General features: G+C 37.3%; 1 long non-coding RNA gene across 6 annotated transcripts in view; it reads right to left on the bottom strand.

The window, feature by feature from the left end:
* The window catches only part of LOC147836973 (uncharacterized), a 307,385-nt gene extending 301,842 nt beyond the window's left edge, over positions 1–5,543 (bottom strand). For 2 of the 6 annotated variants that reach the window (XR_015478068.1, XR_015478069.1), the window contains exons 1-2: positions 5,379–5,447; positions 3,887–4,052 (exon numbers count right to left, since the gene is read on the bottom strand). This is a non-coding gene — a long non-coding RNA (uncharacterized LOC147836973). Of the gene's footprint in view, positions 1–3,886; positions 4,053–5,378 lie in introns of those variants that run through there. The other 4 variants (XR_015478067.1, XR_015478066.1, XR_015478070.1 and 1 more) reach the window with 4 other exon arrangements.
* Between the last annotated feature and the right edge of the window lie 457 nt (positions 5,544–6,000).

Below are 6,000 nucleotides of genomic sequence, written 5' to 3' on the forward strand. Positions count from 1 at the left end.
CAGGCTTTATTGGGGATAATGGTCAGGAATGTTGGACCATTATTGCATTTTTAGCATAAGAAAAGGACAGAAACTAGCCGGACAGTGATGTGTGAATTGTGGAGTGGGCTAAATCTAATCTACGATGGCCTTACAACATACAAAGTGCTTATTTATATAGAGATTTAATATATCGCGATATATGCAAATTACCTATATGACGTTCAGGTTTGGATTTCACATCCAAAAATATGTCAAATATACAACATGTATTTACAAATGTATGAATATGAAATGTAAAAATATTTAAACACTACCTGACAAAAGTCTTGTTGCTTATCCAAGTTTTAGGAACACTAATAATAACAACTTGACTTCTAGTTGGTGATTTGGTATCAGAAGTGTCTCTATGAAAGGTGAAGGCCTCTAGATTTTGCTGATTTGAGCTCAATAAACTCTGACCATGTCTTGATGTTGACTGATTTGATGAGGACAGTGCGCTCTGACTCTGCTCAGACTAAAGTCTCATCACTGAACAGAAATAATGTCCAGTATAGAATATAAAGTCCTGCTGCAGTGGAGACAGAATGAATATTGTGTCTGACTCCATCATGAGCTTGGAGGACTGCATCCATACATCTCTGACATGACTCACATCACTGATTAATAAAGTCATGCAGGACTCCCAGAGTTTATCAAGAGTCTTTGTGTTCATCTTCAACACCTCCTGCTCCATCTTACCCCAGACATGCTCAATAATGTTCATGTCTGGTGACTGGGCTGGCCAATCCTGGAGCACTTTAGCTCTTAGGAGCTTTGATGTGGAGGCTGAAGTATGAGAAGGAGCGCTATCCTGCTGCCTTCTGATGCTTTTCCAAATGATCAACTAGCAGTTCAGATATTATCTGCTGCTCTAACAACTGAGATCCACCACAAGAGTTCTGTCAGGTAGTGTATATATGTTCATATATCTGTATGGGTAGAAACTACACACTATTTTCTGACTTCTTAACCATTTCCCTGTTCATCCTTGTACACAATCTACATTGTATAAAACACATTTAAAAAATAATTAAGATTTTAATGAGAGTTGCACACAGATGAAAAGCTAACGATGAGCATTAGTCAATGTGATGCTTGTCTATTAATAAAGTGGCATGATTGGCAATAGCAAACACCAACCAGAAAGCCGTTTCAGAACCCATATCCAGAGCTGCTCTGTAATATCTGATGTTATCAGAGCCTCTCAGACGCCTTTAAACAGCACGTCATCCTTTTTCCTCCAAGACTTTGCTGTTTTCCACCTCCAACAATGACAGCATCCAAACTGCATGTGGGGATTTAGTGTGGGCAACAGATATATATTTCAACTATCATACTTGGCTAAAAATAGCAGGCCAGCCCCCACCTCCAGCCCTCATTAATGGGGTGCTGTTAAAAATCACAAATCTGGCGTATCTGCAGCCTTTTCGGTCCCGGGAGAATGTCATTAGGCGGCTCTGGGAAACTAGACAGACACCGGCGCGGCCAGACAGAAATACACACCATGAGAATGAGGGCATATTTTACTCTTTTTTTCTTTTCTTTCCCCAAACATTTTTATTTTAATGGCTCGATGACTGACACACCCGACAAGCGGAGCGCTAACCTCGCGTAGCCGCTGACAGATGAGATAACTCAATAGTTCGGCATGGCAAAGACTCATCCTGACGCATACAGGGGGAAAAATGCATGTCTGTAATCACTGATCTCAGTCTGAAACGCTTGTCCTTTAAGCCTCACACACATTTACTTCCCATCCTTGACGAATGCAGTGACCTGTAAACTCATTAGCATTCACTCAATTCATACGAGAGCTCATTCAGCTTTATACGGTTGATTATTCACCATTTTTTGGCTTCCTGAGAACTTTAGTCTGAGGTGTAGATTTGAACTTCATGCCACTTTCAGTCAGGGTTGCCAGGTTGAAGAACTTTAAGTAAAAGTCGTAACCCAGGATCAAACATATGCACTTTAGGGGAATTCATCCATTCATTTTTTTTTCGGCTTAGTCCCTTTATTAATCTGTGGTCGCCACAGCGGAATGAACCGCCAACTTATCCAGCACGTTTTTACGCAGCGGATGCACTTCCAGGTGCAACCCATCTCTGGGAAAAGTTTAGGGGAATTGAATAAGCTAAATTAGCCGCAGTTTATGAGTTTGTGTGTGTGAATGCAAGAGTATATGAGAGTATATATTTTTTTAAATAAAAGTCGTAACCTAGGATCAATGGAGATGCCAAAGGGCTGCATTTTTGAAGACCATGAAATACGTGGTCGAAGCCATGTCTGCTTGCAGTTTTTTATTCGTTAGTCCACTAGAGGGCGCAGTGTTTATTTCTGACTCTCTAATATGTTACAGGGCCACTTTTGCTCATTTTACATACTATTTACACGTCCTTTTTGCATGTCTGTAAACACTGATCTCAGTCTGAAACGCTTGTCCTTTGAGCCTCACACACGTTTTTTCCCATCCTTGACGAATGCAGTGACCTGTAAACTCATTAGCATTCACTCAGTTCATATGAGAGCTCATTATATCTTTATGCAGTCCAGCTAGCGGTTGATTATTCACTATTTTTTGTCTTTCTAAGAACTTTAGCCTGAGATTTAGATTTGAATTAATTGCACTTCCAGTCAGGGTTGCCAGGTTTAGGAAAATTTTAAATTAAAGTCACAGCCCAGGATCACTGCAGATAAACGTGCCCAGGGCTACATTTTTGGGAACCATGAAATACTGTACATGGCCGAGGCTATGTCTTTTTCACAAATCCACTAGAGGCCGTTGTATTTATTTTTGACAATCTCAAATACTTTACTGCTCATACATGTGTACTGTGTACATTTATCCACTAGAGGCCGTTGTATTTATTTTTGACAATCTCAAATACTTTACTGCTCATACATGTGTACTGTGTACATTTCTGTGAATCTCTAATACATTACTAGACCATGTTTTTTGGAATTGTTTTTTCTGGAATTATCCCTCATCACAAAACTGTACAAGGTGAGCTACTGAGCAAACTGACAACACTAGAAAAGCTGTCCATATGGTGGAAAGCGGTCAGCGGTAGTGCGAAAAGAAAATAAAAGGTATGTGTGGCATCACACCACAGTGTAGCATTAATTTTACACACAAAATACCATGACACTGTACAAGGTGAGTTACGGAGCAAACTGACCGCACTAAAAAAGCTGTCCATAAGGAGTGAAGTGGTCAGCGCTAGTGCAATAAGGAAAAAGAGTTTTCATTTTACATTCCGTAGCATTCATTTTACACACAAAATAGCATGACACTGTAAATGACGCTGTACAAGGTGAGTTACCGAGCAAACTGACTGCTCCGGAAAAGTGGTTTATATGGTGGTTAGTGGTCAGAGGTAGTGCGATAATAAAAAAAAGGTTGTCTGTGGCATCACACCATCCCTTAGCATTCATTTTACACACATAATAGCATGACACTGTACAAGGTGAGTTACCGAGCAAACTGACCGCTCCGGAAAAGTGGTTTAGGGAGTAAGTGGTCAGTGTTAGTGCGAAAAGGGGGAAAAAAAAAAGTTTTCTGTGGCATCATACAACACGTAGCATTTGTTTTGCACACCAGTGTTCCAACTTCATAGATAATGGTTTAATAATAGCATGCATTGTATACTAAAATAAAGAATGACCAGTTTAAATATAGTTCAGGATTATGCATACAGAATAAGTTCTTGCACAATATGTACTTCAAAAACAGAATTCACCCTTTCATTTAAACCTGGACTATGCTGGTGGACTAATGTAGGGAGTAGTGAAGGCATAGGGGGCATGTGTTATGGGTGCAGGTGTAACAGCAGAGGTGTGAAGTGTGCTGAAGCGTGACGTTTACCTGCTAATCATTATTCGAGTTCACAGACTGAGAGATTCACAGCAGATCCGGCAGGTTAATGAATGGAGGACGCTGAAATGCACTGAATTCATATCGCTCTGCTGCGTGAGGAATACACCAGATGACCCTCACTTGATCAAACCTCTGTCGTCATTTCAGTGTAGTGCTGAAAAGGAAAAGATTGAGCAAATGATTTGACAAAGTTTAAGTCAGAATTATTAGCCTCCCTGTTTTTTTTACCCAATTTCTGTTTAACTGAGAGCAGATTTTTTCAACACATTTCTAATCATAATAGTTTTATTAATTCATCTCTAATAACTGATTTATTTTATCTTTGTCATGATGACAGTAAATAATATTAGACTAGATATTCTTCAAGACACTAGTGTTCAGTTTAAAGTGACATTTAAAGGCTTAATTTAATTTAAAAAAATAGCCTAAAGGGGCTAAAAATCTTGTCCTTAAAATGGTGTTTAAAAAATTAAAAACTGCTTTTATTCTAGCCGAAATAACACAAATAAGATTTTTTTAAGAAAAAAAAAAATAAATAAATAAAAAAAAAAATATATATATATATATATATATATATATATATATATATATATATATATATATATATATATATATATATATATATAATCAGACATACTGTGAAGCTTTCCTGAATCTGTTAAACATCATTTGGGAAATAATGAAAAAAATAAATTAAAATAAATCAAAGGGGGGGGTGAATAATTCTGACTACAACTATAAATGTAAAAGCTATCACTGAAACAGAGGCACTGACTGCGGTGTTTATGGTGTGGTCAAGGTAATCTGCTAATAACGGCTTTTATTAATCCCTTATATTATAACCAACACTATTTTTGACAGATTTTGATGTTGATATAGATACAGCATTCTTGCCTGAATGCATTTCAACAGTAAATATATGATTCACATTTAAATGTTACTAATCTTTTTGTACTTGGTGCTTAGCTGCAGTGGAAAATGATCGTATGGCCATGTTTTACTGTCATTTTATCTAGTCTATGAGGCAAGTTTATACTGTAGCACATTTCATACACAAGGGTATTCAAAGGGTGTTACATAAAGTAAAGCCATCATAAAAATTAATCACAACAAAAACAAGGAATTAAAAAAGGTTTAAACTGTATTTTAAATTAATTAAGACTCTGAAACTGATAATACAACAAAGTACAGTGGGGTCAGTTTGCGGTGCTCATTTAGTAAATGCACAGCTAAATGATATGCTAATTGTGGCAGTTAAGTTAATGTTAAGTCGTCACAAATGAAACAGTGCACGGGAAACCTGTTTGGCGTGTTAATTGCAGTGCACTATGCAACAAACTCTTGTAAACAAGCTAACATTTACTAGATAAGTCATATCTTAATCGCTAATATGGCAGATTCGTGGAAAATTACATCAGCATTTGTGCCGCAAATATTTACGAATGAGTCTACATCACTTTATTTAAAGTGAATAAAATACCTACATACTGGAGCTTAATATTCATTGACACACAGACATACACCTGACATGTGTGAGAGAGTTCAGTAGAGTAGCAGGTGAGATGAACGGGGAAAGCAGGCAGCGGGCCAAACCACTGTTGGAGAGGAGGGGGAACTCAACAGTCTCAAAATGATTATTTTAATCGTTTTTCCCTATTTACACAACTATCTTAGGTATAAATACATATCATTCTCAAAAGAGAGTGCGATTTTTTAAATTATGTTTTGTTTTGTTTTTGTGAGGGAGTGTGGGGACGTCAACCCTCAGAGACAACCCCCACCCCGGTATTTTACGCCCATGCCTGAACGCCTGATTGCCTGAGTGAAACAGCTCGGTGAATGGTGCTTATGGTAAAGTGTATAGAAAGATTAATTACTAATATGTTGCTTCCCGTACATTTAGCACATTTCTAGCATGTTTGTTAGGTGGTTTATTTTCATTAGACCTTCTGTGAAATTTGAATGATGATTAAATTTTCCCGTGAATTATTTTTAAGAAAGCAAATATATTTTTCTCTGTATTGTCTGTTGTTTTCTTCTGGAGAAAGTCCTATTTAATTTAGTTTGGCTGTAATTAAAATAAATATACATTTAAAATAATG

This window comes from Danio rerio, chromosome 2 (genome assembly GCF_052040795.2).
Source record: "Danio rerio strain M-AB ecotype USA chromosome 2, GRCz13ab, whole genome shotgun sequence".
NCBI lineage: Eukaryota > Metazoa > Chordata > Actinopteri > Cypriniformes > Danionidae > Danio > Danio rerio.